The sequence below is a fragment of the Chelonia mydas genome, chromosome 1 (genome assembly GCF_015237465.2).
Source record: "Chelonia mydas isolate rCheMyd1 chromosome 1, rCheMyd1.pri.v2, whole genome shotgun sequence".
Lineage (NCBI taxonomy): Eukaryota > Metazoa > Chordata > Testudines > Cheloniidae > Chelonia > Chelonia mydas.
This window is the reverse complement of record NC_057849.1, coordinates 80,534,730-80,550,252: the sequence shown is the minus strand read 5'-3', so window position 1 is coordinate 80,550,252 and position 15,523 is coordinate 80,534,730. Positions and strand designations below refer to the sequence as shown.

At 39.1% G+C, this 15,523-nt stretch overlaps 1 long non-coding RNA gene across 1 annotated transcript in view; it reads right to left on the bottom strand.

Moving 5' to 3' along the window:
• Window positions 1-4,472: 4,472 nt before the first annotated feature.
• Window positions 4,473-15,523, bottom strand: part of LOC122463603 — a 46,837-nt gene continuing 35,786 nt past the window's right edge. The window contains exons 6-8 of the long non-coding RNA XR_006287115.1: window positions 10,674-10,740; window positions 5,822-5,927; window positions 4,473-4,641 (exon numbers count right to left, since the gene is read on the bottom strand). This is a non-coding gene — a long non-coding RNA (uncharacterized LOC122463603). The remainder of the gene's footprint in view (window positions 4,642-5,821; window positions 5,928-10,673; window positions 10,741-15,523) is intronic.

Here is a 15,523-nt window from a genome sequence, read left to right as displayed (position 1 = left end):
GAGTTGAGAGGCTGGGAGAAAGCTACCGAGGGTGCAGCAGCAGCTTGGTAAAGAGGTTTCCACTTTGAAAATAAAGTCCTGTTGAAGCTTGTTAGTACCTTGCCTGGTTGATACAACAGAGTGGTAGCCATGTTAGTCTGTATCAGCAAAAACAACGAGGAGTCCTTGAAGGTTCAAGTCCTAGAAGGACTCCTAGATATTAAAGGTATCTAAGGTAAAACTGACAATATTTTAAAGAGTGATCACTGTTGGGTCATACATTTAGTATTGTTTCTGACATGTGGATAAAAGAAGATAGAGACTAAACTTGGGCTCTCGAACAGTGGTCAGAAGGGACTGGGAGTGTTGTGGAAGTAAGGATGTGACAGCCATTCTCAGCCTCAGGTTACAGAGTTCATGCTCACAAGCACTCCGTGGAAATGGATTCAGAGCTTCATGACAGTCTAGACTTGTAGGAGACTATCAGCGTCCTCTACATGAGTCAGATGCTTCAAAGCAGTTGCTCTCAGCCTTTCCAGACTACTGCACCCATTTCAGGAGTCTGATTTGTCTTGCGTACCCCAAGTTTCACCTCTCTTAAAAACTGCTTGCTTACAAAATCAGACATAAAAATACTAAAGTGTCACAACACACTATTACTGACAAATTGCTTACTGCCTCATTTTTACCACATCATTATAAAATAAATCAGTTGGAATATAAATATTGTGCTTACATTTCAGTGCATAGTATATAGAGCAGTATAAACAAGTCATTGTCTGTATGAAATTTTAGTTTATACTTACTTCGCTAGTGCTTTTTATGTTGCCTGTTGTAAAACTAGGCAAATATCTAAATGAGCTGATGTACCCCCTGGAACACCTCTGCATACCCCCACCAGTACGCGTACCCCTGGTTGAGAACTACTGCTTCAAAGCAACTGTGGCATCTGCACAGAGGAGCTCAGAATGCATGGGTGGATGAAAGCCTCACAACTCAACCTGCTCAAAGTTATCTTCATTCAGAAATCCCCAGGATGTAATTGCTCAATCATTAGGCATCAACAGGCAATGCCACATTTGAAAGGGGTAAGCCCGGGTTTGATCCTTTGTAGCAAACACAAGAACACAAGCAAATAAACAGTGCAATGTTTTCTGGCATCCTAGTTTTCTTTCTGATCAATAGTCAGTGAAACTGTTACTACCCAAGAGCCCAAAAGAGAAAGAACGGTGAAATCTCATATTGTTTAATATTAATTTTAAACAGTTAAATTAGACTGACTATCTGGAATGAGATTTGGAATAGTGTCTCAAGGGAAGTGGTTCAAGTTTCATTAGTTGAGATATTAATATTTGACTGGATAAAGTATTAAGCAATATACTGTATGAAATAATCCTTCACCATCCCCCCTAGTGATGACCTAATAGCTTTTTTCCATCTCTGTGAATCCTTTATTTACGGAATATATAAGAATCAAGGTTTCTCACTGTGGGTGACTGAGAGAATTTATAATAACTGACCCACTGGGTGCTTGCACACCCAGACTGTATTGAGATTATATTTTAATGCCATGAAAAATTCTGACTGATCAATTTAATATTTGCATTTAAGTGATTTTTTTCAAACCCTATTTAACATGCATGTATTTTAACCAGGGCAGTACTTTTCTTACATAGGAGGATTTAGTTACATCTCTTTTTATTTGGTTGCCCTAACTGTATACACAAAAGCTAAATTGTTTACCACTGACATTTTACATTAATCTAATTAAAGCAAAAATGTATGCTGCCATGCCTTTGAATAACAGAGCAGGAAATCAAACTGTATGGTATCTGGGCTTTGCATTTTCACCAGAAGACTTATATCTGGAGAGACACATCAACAGCTGCAGATTCTGTCCTGTTTCTCAGAAGAGCCTTCAACAGAATAAATTATGAAGCTGCAGCCTGCTCTCTATAGGGTAATGGTTGATCTTTGACCATGCTGACAGCCAGACTTCTTGTCATCCTGCTGAGCAGCAAGTCAAATTGGGCTTTAATTACTGTTCAGAGAACAGTGTGCAATTAAACATGCATGTCACAGAATCTGGTATGGGGGAAAGAAGGGACAAGGGATGTCAAGGAGTCACAAGACAAACCTCTTTTTGATGCTTTTCATTAAAGACAATGTGAGCTCTATATATGAAGTAAAAAAAATAACCTCATAAAGGTTCACAACATTTCATATAATGCCTGGAAAGTGTAATGATTACTAACTGTCTTCCAATAATAAGTAGCTTAAACCATATTTTGATAAAAACTATACTAAATGCTAAGTTAAAGTGGATGATATAGCCCTGACCCAGTCCACCCAATTAAAATCTGTTGTTATTAGCACTCAGTCTACAAAGCACAATTACACTGAAAATTACCCTCTCTCCTAACCTCAGTTTCTGAAAAAAAATTGAAATGAAATGATTTTGTAGATCCTGTTGGCTAAATTTTCAAATATCTTTTTCTCAGTTGTCCCACAATAAATGTTCACACATGAACTATCCTGGGAGAAAACCTATTGGCACATGCAAGCTGGTATTTGTATTTTTGTCTATGCTAATATATAATTTCCACATGCAAATTGTAGGCATAAACAAGGCATCAACCTTGAATAATGTGGACCTGTTATAGAAATGAAGAGTTTTCCAGGAACTCCTAGTATGCACTGTGATTATGTAACCAAACTGTAAAAAGCTGGAAAACTGGAAAATCACAAAATGCCAATCAGCTGTAATTAAGGGACAAAGCAGGCAAATTAATAGTAAGCACAAGGTCAAAGCAAGGTGCCCATTTGTAAACAAGATGCCAAATCCATCTCTGGTGTAACTCCATTGTGAGTAATTGAAGTGGAAAGGAAAGTGCTGCTTCACCAGAAATGGGAGAAACTCAAATTCAGAGATGGTGAAGTCACCTTTCTGTGGGAGAGAGGGCTTAAAATCTGAATAATTCCTAAGTAATCAGCAACTCTCAACCATTCAACAAGTGGCACGCCAATCTCATGATATTCAGGGGGCTACTATTGACTCCCAATACTGCTTCTCCATTCTGAGCCCTGACTGCTGCTAATTTCCTAAAAGAAAAGCCTCTGAAACCCACCGTCCCCACTTTAGCCACTACAGTAGCCGTGAGGTATACCCAGTCACCATGGCCTCCAGGACCTGATATGATATGAGCAACTGGAGGAACTGATCACAGAATGATACACCATGGCCTGACTTGTTAGTCCCCCAAAGGCACATGCATACTTAGAGAAGAGCTGGCTGAAGCTTCTAGTTTCTCAGACATTGTAAGCTATATTTCACCATCATACATTCGTGGTGAGACAATATAAGAGACAGATCTCTTCTGCAGAAGAAAATACTCAAAGTCAAAACAATCATACCTGATACTTCTATAGCGCTTTTCATCCAAAGAAATCAAATAACTTTGCAAGCATTAATTGAGCTTTACAACACTTCCGGGAGGGACAGGGAAGTATTGCTATCCCCATTTCACAGATGGGGAAGTGGAGACAGAGAGAGAAGCAACTTGCCTGAGACACAGCAAGTCAGTGACAGACTGGAACCCAGGACTCCGGACTACTGCTCTTATAGTCTAAGAATGGTCCCTCTTGGAGCATTTCTGAACAGGGGTGTGGCCAGGCCTCGGACTATCCTGCACACTGAGGTCCCAGTGCACAAGCAGTAAGTCTACTCACAGGTGCAAAGATAAGAGCTTGCTGAAGTGCTTTGCTGGATCAGAGCCTGGAAAAGCTGCGCTGGATGGGTCACTGGCTACATCTCCTGTGGTGGTGAAACAAATCCTGCAGTCCACTTTCCTTGCCTCAGCACCCAGCAGTAAGACATAGTGCATCTCTTCCCCTTCTCCAACATCTCATAAAAGACATAAACTGAGCTCTAATTTGGAAGGGATCAGTGGGATGCTCAATGATATTAAACATAGCTTTAAAATTCAACAATAAAAAGAATTAAAAGACAGCCAAGAAGTCAGTTTGATTAGAAAGACACCACCTGAAGTTAAAATGTAGCTGATAAAAAACAGGTTCTGATATCAGAATGCATTAAGGAAAAGTAACTCTCTTTTCAATTAATTAACTTTATAGCCTAAAATTTAGAATATTTACTAAAATGCAATAAAAATTAGACTGATAAATAAGGCTCTGGTAAAACTTGAAGTCAAACATATACATTAATTTTCTGTTCTAAGTCACCACTCAGGCTATGAACATTTGTTTTTATAATGAAGAAAATAAAGTGTTTGTTAATTAAATGCACCACTTAAACTTATTAATGTCTTATAATGCCTTTGAAGATAAAAAATGCTATGTAAGAATTATTTTTACTACTAAAAGATTATATCTCACATTAAGAATTTGATCCCACAAATTCTTACTCCTGGGAGTAGCACTTTTGCAAGCCCAATCAAACACAATGGGATTATTGGCTTAACTAAGGACTATTCATGTACGGATTTGTAAGTTTAAGACTTTATACACTTACTATTTCCTGATCATTTAACAATGAAGCACAACATTTCTAGAATGTTTTTATTTACCTGACTTTTGCCTTGGAGTTTTCAGAGTAATAATACACAAAGTTGATATATGTCAGCCCTATATTTTCCCTCTCCCCTACGGGAAAGATTGAGAGAACAAGACATTAATGCAAATCCTGTGAGGGACCATAATACACCATAGAAAAAATAAATAAATAAAACTGGGTCTGCAAGTCAAACCATTAGAGTGTAGAACAAGTATCCCTTTCAGTCTGATCAAATGCCATCTAAGACTCAAGACAGAGAACAGAGTCACATGATAAAGTGGCTTTTTAGATGAATGCATGAGACATGAAGAAAACTGAATGGATGATGATTAATATTCTCTAAACAATTTGCCAACTTCACAGACATTTGATATTACAGACTAATAATTTTGACCTAAAGGAGAATTCTTAAAAGATCTCTCTAAAGGAATTTTAAAGCTTATGCACACATATAAGATAAAAGTCCGTCTATATAAAAGATTTCATCGACAAATCAATAACTTCCAGAGGTTCTTTTAAAAAAAATGGCACACTAATAATATTAAAATAAATAAAAAACATTATTTAGGCCATTTGCATCATGGATGTCTAATGTTCAATGTTTTAATCAAATGTCAAGTGTTCTCAGGAACTTTGCAAAATCTCTAACTAGTGTAAAGAGATTATAGATTTGGTGAAAAATACATCAATGCAATAGATCCCAGTCTATGCCATAACTCTTTTGCCTCATCAAATTCTGGATATTGCCTCAGAGTCATGTGTTTACCTTATTTAGACTAGAACACACACACAGGAGCCCATTCAATCACAGTGATTCCAGATTCATTGAATATGGTCTTTGTATCTTCACAAGTACAGAATAAGTATGAGTCTATGGGATATAACAGCTGTAGAGGAACAAAATATCACAGCACTAAAGATTGCTTTTGGTGCTAAGCATGTAATAGTCATAACACTTTCCTCCCTTGAAATAAAAACCAAATATCTTTTAAAGGCATATTCTCTGTAATACTTTATTATCATAACCTGAAATACTGCAAAGACAGGGTAAGTTATATGAACGCTGGGACTTAATTTAAAGTATTATTTTGCTTTGTCTCTGCATAAGACCATAATGAATTTAATCCAATTTAATGTTTTTTAATTGTAATTAAAATTGAATTAATTTTAATTGTAATTGAATTTAAATGTAATTTAATGTTATGTACTATCTTGTGGTTCTTGTGGCATTCCCTTTAAATCACCCTCTTAGATTTCCTTTGTGTTTACCTCAGGAGGTGGTCCATTTTCTTTTTTGTTACATGTATGCAGGAGGAAATTAACATCTTCAGAAGAGAGGAGTTTAACAGGTTCTTCATAATGATTCTCTTAAGATCTGAAAAAGGAAGGAAGGGAGGAAGGAGAAAGGAACCAGGGAAGAAAGCTAATCTTCTAGTTAAGACACAGAACTAAGAGTCAGGAAAGCTGGGGACAAATTCATTGATGGACTCAATGATGCTACCATAGGTATGAAATCAACTTCCAGCTTCTATTCTTGGTTCTGACCTCGACTTCCTGAGAGATATTGGACAAGTCACTTAATCTCACTATGCCTCAATTTTCCCAATTGGAAGTGATATTTACCTTACAGGGGTATTGCAAAGCTAATTCCATTGATTAATGCTCATGAGGCACTTTAACAAAAACCCTTGCATGAAGGTACTCTCTAAAGGGAGGAAAAGCAGCTAACCATCTTCCTCCTGGATGTATGATAAAGTAGGCAGGAAGTATCTACCTTATCTTCCACTGTCTTGTCAGCTTTTTCCTTCCATCTTTTCTGCTTGTAAATTACACTCATTTTGCCCACCCACTGAATGCAAAATGAGTGCAAGGTGCTCTACTTTATCACTTCAACACCTGTTTTCTGACCAATTTACAGCTGGGGTGAAATCCTGGCCTTATTCAAGTCAGCGAGACTTTTGCTACTGGTATCACTAGGGTAAGGCTTTCACCCTGGATGCATAATTTATACAAACGTTTACATCACTGCTGAATTTGCCCAAGACATTTCCATGAGAGTTCCATCTGCTTAATCCAGGGTGAATTTACCCCTGTAAATTTCTTTCCCCTTCATATAGTCACAAATTAGTACAGAGTCTTCATCCCTTATTTTCTTCCCAGGAGGTGAAAATTATTTTTTATAGTTACTCAAAACAGGTCTTGTGGCTTCCAGGCTCATAAGTAAACATCTTACCATCAACAGTTCAGCAGACGTACATTTTGTATAACTAAGTATATTTTGTCATTTGATAAGATAGCAGGAAAGAAGCTATTTTCTGTATAACCTTCTATTTTGCCACACGCTGTCTTTTTTCAGTTGTGAAAAGTACAAAACAAACTAGCTGTTTTGTTTTGTCCCTTTTCAGCTGCATTGCAAATATTCAGCCACACTGTTTTATTGAATTATTTTTTCAGAGAAAATAGAAATCAGCCCCTTATTAACTCCTGACTTCACACAAGCTCTGTATATCTATATTAAAGGTTTCAGAATATTAAGCTGTACAAAAGGCATCACAATCCTGATGGATTAGGCTTACACAATGCAATAGAGAATGGCATCTTTTCTATAGAATTTTTATACTAGCCTACAAACTTGGAAGTCCCACTGAAGTTATTAATCTAATAGGAGAAGGGAGAAGTAGTCACTTGTAAAAGTCTATATAAAACAACAAAATAATAATGACAGGGGAACAGGAAACCCTGTAGTTGGATATTGAGTGATGCCTTTATGAGCTTAAAACAGAAGCGCTAGATAAAATTGCCAAATAAATGTAACGAGTAGCAAGAGGAAAACAAAGTCACTATGCTGATCAGATGGGTAGCCGATCACATCAGACTAGATTCTTCAGTGGGTGTTCACTGAAAATCTCAAGACTGTTGGACAGCTTGAAGAATCAGGTCAAAGGGATTCATTCAGCTGTTATAAACTTGTCTTAATTAGGATTAAAAAGTGTGTTGTTAGAACATGTTGAGTTGAAGTCTAATCTCCCCCTCCAGCCTTCAGCCTGACCTTCAACTTGACCAACTTAAAAGTAAACACTGCCTTCTTTACACTAGAGCTTTAGAACATGTGTGTTAGAAACAGCTAGTTAATATATTCCAACACTTTTAAAACCTAGTCAAGACAAAGCTAGTACCCTTAAGCACCAAATAAAGACCAGTTTATGAGAGGGTTATAAAGAAACTGCGACTGTGGAATTTGTAAATCAGGGCCAAGAACCCAGGACTGAAATTGTATAGCAGTTTAGAGGGAAAACACATGCTCAGCCTTATCCTTCTGCTACAGATTTTGAAGACACATTATGCAGGAAATGGTACCACTGTTTTAGATCAGCATTTTACCATAGCAGTTCAGAAACCCAGAGAATCTGGTTTTAAATGTTTTAGTTCCCCTGATGGATCTGAGGCAACATATTATCTCTGTATCAGGCTGAGTCATATCAGGACTGAAATATCATGTAAAACTGGTCCAGAGCTTATTTTTACAGGCAATAAAGGCAAGTCTATGGAGATATTTGGAATAACCCCAAAGTTAATGACAGCGTGTTATTCCTTTTGTTACAATGGTGGAGACCCACGCTTTGGGGCTGAGGGTTCTATCCCTGCTGAGGTCCAAAAAGTCCAACCTTAATCAAGTTCCTTTACCATACTAGTATTTGTATGATGTATGATGAGAAAATGCTCATATAAACTAATGCAGACTATATAAGGTCAATGTGAGAGGTACCGCATATTAAAACACAGCAGACTACAGGTATGCTCATTTTGAACAGGAAGTGCCAAAGGAACTACATGACCCAGCTGCATTGTTCCAACTATCTCTGAAGCCTTCCACTTGGTGCAAGCTGGAGCTTGAAACAACTAACTGACCACATGGTAGAATCTCCACAGTAAAGATGAGGGGGCTAGTTCTCCACTTTGTTACATCAGTATTATGTTGGTGTGACACCTGAAGGCTCAAAGATGGGTTTCAGATATACTGTAGAATTCTACTTTAAATATACTCACAATACTGTATATTAACTTAATAATGAAATCATCTTTGTATTATACTCCATATTCTTGCAATTGTGCTTAATATTTCTTGTCATATTTAGAAATCTACAAAAAAAAACATACTAAAAGATCTCAAGACTCTGCTGCTCAGACAAGGTATAAATGCTAAGATTTTCCTCATAGAATAATGAAAGGTTCAAATGCACATTGCATGAAAAATATAAGCATACATGTTTGCAAGAAATTTTAGAGCTACTCTCCACACATCACAAATCAAAAGGAGAAACCATTTGAAAACTCAGATGTTAGTCAAGACAACATGTATTTAGCAGGCATAATATGTATAGAAAACATCCTCCCTTGAGTAATAAAGGCTTTGGACAAAGACTATATTAGAAGGAAACTTGATATTTATTTGGTTAAGAGAAACGTCAAAGATAGAAATTTCTTTGAAAGTTGACAGCCCTTAAAGTTTACAAATTCTTAATTATAAGAAATTAATCCCATACTATGAACTGTCGAATAGAATAAAGAAAATCTCAAATTAACTACAGTATTGGCTCCAGCAGATACAGGAACAAATAAGAGAAATGTGATTTACTATTCTGCTAATCTGACAGACTATGAAATTGAACCAGACAAGAAAACAAGATTTTTTTTTTCTGTTCATATTTCATTAAAAAGGAGAAGGTAGCTAGCACACACAGCCTATTTACAGGGCCCACAATGGAGATGAGCGAGGAGGTCACTGGATATTGAGAATTTATAGTTTACTCCCAATGCACATTCTTCCTTCTCTGAAACAATTGCAAATCACAATAGGCTAAATTCACTATGCTTTGGGGAAAGTCAGAAAATTCACAAAGAACGTTTACCATGTTCCAATCCTCCAGTTACTTACTTTAGATGCCAACTGAAACACTGTTTGAAACAGTTTTTCATCTTTAATGAAGATTCTCTGTACAGAATGTTAGTAACAGTCTTAGCTCATACACTGTGAAGAACTGATTTCATAACCAAATAGGGGTTTTTCTATGCCTGCTTTTAGTCTGGGAGGCAAACTGTATTATCTGGTTTTTGCTTTACATTACTCTGTTTATATTAATTCATTATCATGGAAGAGTTTAGGAAAATATATTTGTGGACTTCTAAATTATGCTCCGAGAGGATCCCTTCCACGGTGATAAAAATCAAACAGAACGATCACAAATCAGGTGCAAAACAGAACTAAAAGGAGAGGCCAAAGTTGATGGTGCTGATCAGATAGAGCCAAATTGCCATGACTGTTGTTAAAAGCAAAGGGGCCACAATTGGCCTTAGGAGATGCACCTACAGCTCCCAGTGTCTTTCTTTGGAGCTGCACATGTATATCAGAGAACAGAATTTGGCTCAAGATTTGCGGTGACTTAAGATTAAATAAAAACTTGTTCTTCAGCCTTACGCAGCAGTGTCACAAACCACATTATGTAAATATGTAAATCTTTTTTCTCCTTCTCTAGAACACCTCAGAGTGAGCAGTGCTTCCTGTTATACAATTTGTCGAATCCTCAAGCATGTTTCTGGCTGACAATCAGATCAAAACAGAAAAGAAACTCCAGTTTTAAAGAAAGATGAGAGATTAATCAAGTCCAATATATTTATCCTGGAATGGACCTTAATATAGTTGTGTAACATGCATCTCTAGGAGAATTACTTTTAAAACAGGATGATCAGGATCAGTTTCCATGCCAGTCCTAGAAAAGGGACATCCCTGCTCAAAGGTAAATGCAAATGCATCCAGGGCCAGATCCTCAGCAGGCATAAATCAGTGTATATCCATTGAAGTTACCAGCAGAGAATGTGAGGATTGGTCCAGCAAGGTGCTCATCCCATTCTGGAAAAGTGCTTATGTTACTAGCAGGATATTCAGTGACTATTCAGACACTTACAGTTAAGCACTTTACTGGATCGGGGTGAGAGCATTCAGCACTCTTCTGGATTGAGCACCTAGCCACCCACTCTTATTAAGAAGCTGTTTCTCCTTCACCAAACTTCAGAGAAGGGCTGTATCATCTGGCTACAAAAAGGTACAAGAGAAACTCCTTACCTTTGTCCACAACTCAGTGGAATGCTTTGAAATGCCCTCATCCTCCAACTGAAGCAAGTGCACTTTTCTGAGAAAAGCAAACTCAAATAGAATTTAAATAATCATCATCTTTCATTTAAATGAGCCCCAGGTACAGTATGTCATGCTTTAGACTGTGGCCATTATTTCCTGGAAAATACCCACTGACTGGCACAAGGGCTTGTTCTGAGAACATAAGAATGGTCATACTGGCTCAGCCCAATGGTCCAACTAGCCCAGTATCCTGTCTTCTGACAGCGGCCAGTGCCAAATGATTCAAAGGGAATGAACAAAACAGGCAATTATTGCGTAATCCATCCCCTGTTATCCAGTCCCAGCATCTCACAGTCAGAGACCAAGATCATGGGTTTGCATCTCAGACTATCATGGCCAATAGCCACTGATAGACCTTTCATCCTTGAGGCATTGCTTGAAAAGGGAAGATTGTACATGAATAGAAAATACTCCAATTTAATGCATGAGCCAAACAGTCGTAAGTTTGTAGACAGTTTACTTCACAGGATGTTCTGTGTTTTTTATCCTTACAGATATAACTGTTCTGGTCTCTAGCAGGTGAATGACCTAGCCGAAAAATGTCTGGGTCAGTAAATGCCCTTTGATGTTGTTAATTATTAAAAACTGCCAGAACAAATCATCAAAAATTTCTGATAATGCACAACGTACATCTCGTCCAGATAATGTTCTGTCTGCGCACAGTAGTTTAGAATGCGGGAACACTGCCCCTCCTAGTCTCTGCCTGTGGCACATAGTAGTCTGCTTTCCTGTGCGCTGCAGTATTTTAGCTTCATTTCAGTTGTTGGGTTTAGTGAGCGGGTACTGGGCTGTGTTGGTGACCCATGATACACAAGAGGTCAGATTAGATGATTTGGTGGCCTCTTCTGGCTTTAAACGTGGGCTCTTGAGCTCTCTGTATAATTTCCTAATGAGCATGGGTCAGATCAATCTCTTTTGTTGAAAGCCCACAGCAAAGGACAAGGAAGGGCAGGCGGTGTACCTCCTGCTTTCCCTCATGGGAAGACAGTTTTAAAATCTCCTGGGGAATCCCATTTAGTGAAAGATGCTACAAAGCTGCTATGAGTCAGCATGTCCCCCACATACTCCAGCCATGTCCCCTCACCAGCCAGGTTTCTCACTTGTGGCGCAACGAGCCCCAGCAGGGGTTTCTCCTACCAGAGGCCCAGCTCCTATAGTGCAGGCCACATTAACCAAAGACGAATTTAGCCCATTATCTTTTTTACCAGGAGTGAGAGACCTACTAGGAGAAACAGGCTTTCTAGCTGTGAGGTTTGGGTATAATCATGTGGTTCTCTGTACTCTAGTAGAGACTGTACAGAGTAGCTTCCCCTTGCTGGTGGTCTGCAGGGAGCTGGCTGTTCATAAAGTGCTAGCTCCTCCTCCTTGTTTCCAGCAATTCCAGCATTACAAGACAGCAAAAAGCCCACTAAATACTTGCCTAAAATCATATAATAGCCACAGGGACGTTATATAGTTAAAATGGGAGGAGAGCTGGTCTCTGCAATTGTGAGTGAGAGGGCAGACGGACAACCCCCCCCCCCCCCAAAAACGATAGAGGTTTATATCCCAGCAACATGATGAATAGTGGGAAGACAATGAATAATTGTTAGTCTCTTCAGGTTGCCTCACAACTCAGAGCTACCATGCAGATAAACGACCACAAGGTCAGGCGGAGGTATCTAACTGGATAGGGCCAGTAATTGGAACATTATTGTACAGAGCCTGCCTGCACTGTGTCAGTCCTGTAGAAAAATAAAGGTTTCCTGTGTTGTCTTTCTCTGTGGGCTCAATTGTGCCCTGCATGGGGGTAGTGTGGAGCTGTACTGCCCCAGGCAAAGCACTGGGAAGTTCAGAGAAGCAAAAAGACCCCCAGAGTGACCTGGTGTCCACTAAAAGAGCTCCCACTGCTACATACTGCAAAATAATGTGTGCCAGTTCCACTCCTGCTCCCTATCCTAATGCAACGGGGACTAGGGCAATGATCTTGCCCACTCCTCTTCTCTTTGGAAGCATTGGGTGCCCCTGGAGCATCCCCACCTCACTGCACACCCAAGTAAGGACCATGTTTTGTGAGCCTAAACAAAACACACACTATTCAGGATTGTGTTCCACCGTCAAATTCTTGTGCATATGTTGCAAAACAGTTACTGCACCTTCGCATGTAAGTACAGTACTTAGCCAGGGAAATCCACAGAGCTGCAGGCAAGATTAAGCCCAACAGCCAAATTCTGCTCTCAGCTGAGATCAGTGGAATTGTGCACATGTACCCAAATGCATAATTTGCCCCGCACTGTTAGAATGCGAGGGTTATTTACTGTGGGGACTGAGTCTGCTGCCACAGAGACAGAGTTGCACTAATTTAATTAAGGTATGATATTAATCCAATTAAATTAAACCAATTGGGTCAGGCTGCACCAATATATATAGGGTCTAAACCAATGTAAGACTGTCCACACACAAAGAGGCACTGGTTTAAAGTGTTGCCAACAAGCGCAGTTTTGTCAGGAGTCTCACAAAATGTGGAAATTTTCTTAAAGCCCCACCTAGTAGAGTCAAGTGATTTTCTGGGGAATGTCAGTTTTTATTCCAAAAATATGGTAAGTTTCTAGACCTCATGATTGAAGAGCAAAGCTTGAAAATGTGACCCCAGTGTAACCCTAAAGATTCAAACACCTAAAGAAAATTAAAAAGAACCACATTTTACTATTTTGAAAATCATGAGATTTTAAAGTCAAGTCTCATGTTGGGGGAGGGGGTGGCTCATCATTTTTTGAATGCTTGGGGTTGGCAATGCTGGGTTTGGCCCCCGTAAACAGTGTCTTGCAGCATACCTGGCAAGCACAGAAACCTCGTTCTGCCCACCATCTCTCCTGGGACTTGCACTATTCTTGGGGCTTGATCCGATTAACCTTTACTCATCTGAATAATCCTCACACACACAAGCAGTTGCACTGATATCCATGGGATTATCCATGCAAATAGAGATTTGTGGGACTGGTCCTTTACTGTGCAAATTCTGAAGCCCATTTTGGATTTACACCTGGGAAAATCATTGTTCTGTGTGTTTAATGTTCACCTTTTTGCACATCCATCTCTGGATTTGACCCAATGGCTACATAATAAGCTCACGGCAGCAATAATTACAAATCCTGTTTACACTTACTTCACTTGTACTCAACACTGCTCCACCCAGCTTTCTTGGGAACAAAGATTAACCATTTTTCATAACCTACTTGACTCTCAGTAGTTCAGCTGGCAGAGCTCTTTCTACGACAGGCTAGACAGCAATTTACCCTCTGCCTCCCTGTTACAAATTAAATATTTTATTCCCACCAGAAAACCGAAAGAGAGACATTTATAGAAAAATAATTATCTCCTGTTGTCACCAAAAGGCAGAACAGATCTGAGCTGGCTGTAATTGAAGGTGGCTCTACGTTCCCTTATAAAGCTCCATCTTAAAAACAGTTCAGCCATTCACTTCCACTACTCCTGTTGGGATTATATGACAGGGTTGCCTGTGATAGCAGTGGGCTGGACACAGTGTGCCAGGATGTCCCATCCAGTTCTGTGTTTCTATGTTCCCCGTTTTGTTTATAGCTGGTTGACACATTTGGCCTAACTACAAAGTCTTCTAAGGAATGAGACATCTCTCACATGAAAGCACAGAAATCAACAAATACCACAGACAGAGCTGGTCAGGGGGATATGCAGAGAGTACTGTCACATACGTCACTCCTTGATCTGGGTTTCAGCTGCATGTGGAGCCAAAGTACTGGGATTGGGGATGGTGGTAATAAAGTGACTCTTTATCTGTTACACAGGAAGTAGGTGGATGGTGTAAGGGTGATAGAAACTTTATCAATGGATGGGAGGTGAAGGCAGGAGGCAGGAAGGGGTGGGGGAGCTGAAGAAATTGTCCCCATGAGCAGATGTCACACTGCCTTTAAAAATTGTGCAAGAGCAGCATTCCCTGTAGGAGATCTGATCCTGAAAGTTTCTCATACATACAAAGAGAAGGATTAGGAATTTATTGCATTTCATTTCATTTCAGCTGTTTTTCAGCAGAGCATTCTCGAGAGCAGCCATGCTTGGTTGGTGGTCAGTCTGAGCTGGGTGGCCATTTATTTTCACATCTGGATCTGGGCTATGTAAGTTTTATCTCTGAATGGCTTTCTAGCAGAATGACGTTTCATGTATCGGTTACAGGAATCAGTTCTGATTAAGCCCACTGCTACACCACTCTGAAATATTCTAAAGGGTCAGTGAAGATATTTGCTTATTTCCAGAGATCTAGGAATACAGGGTAAAAAAGCACTGGGAGGTTGTATATTTCAAACAATGTTACTATTTAACAAGGAATCTGGTTTTGGACAGTTGCTTCGGTATTCTTTATAGGAAGTGAAGAGAGAAAAACAACATACATTTTTCCTTACAAGTAGAGCTGGTTGAATATTTGTCAAATACAAATTTCAAGTACTTTTGCCTGTTTTTATGAAATAGTCTGACAATTAACTTTTTCAGTATTTAATCATATCTACTTATAAAGTGTCACACAAAGTGAAAGCAAACAAATAAAGTATTTCATTAAATACCATAGTTCGGCGCCAAGATTTAGGATCAAGAGGTGACATCAAGCAAAAGAACTGTAACTTAGTCTGGGCCTGATGCTGCAAGACTGACTCATACAAGTAGTCCTTACTCAAGTAAGGAGTCTTGCTGAATTCCAGGGGAGTGCAAAGGTCCCATTAAGCCTTGTGGATGCTTTCTTACGTCTCTGTGGCCTCAGCTTTCAGCGT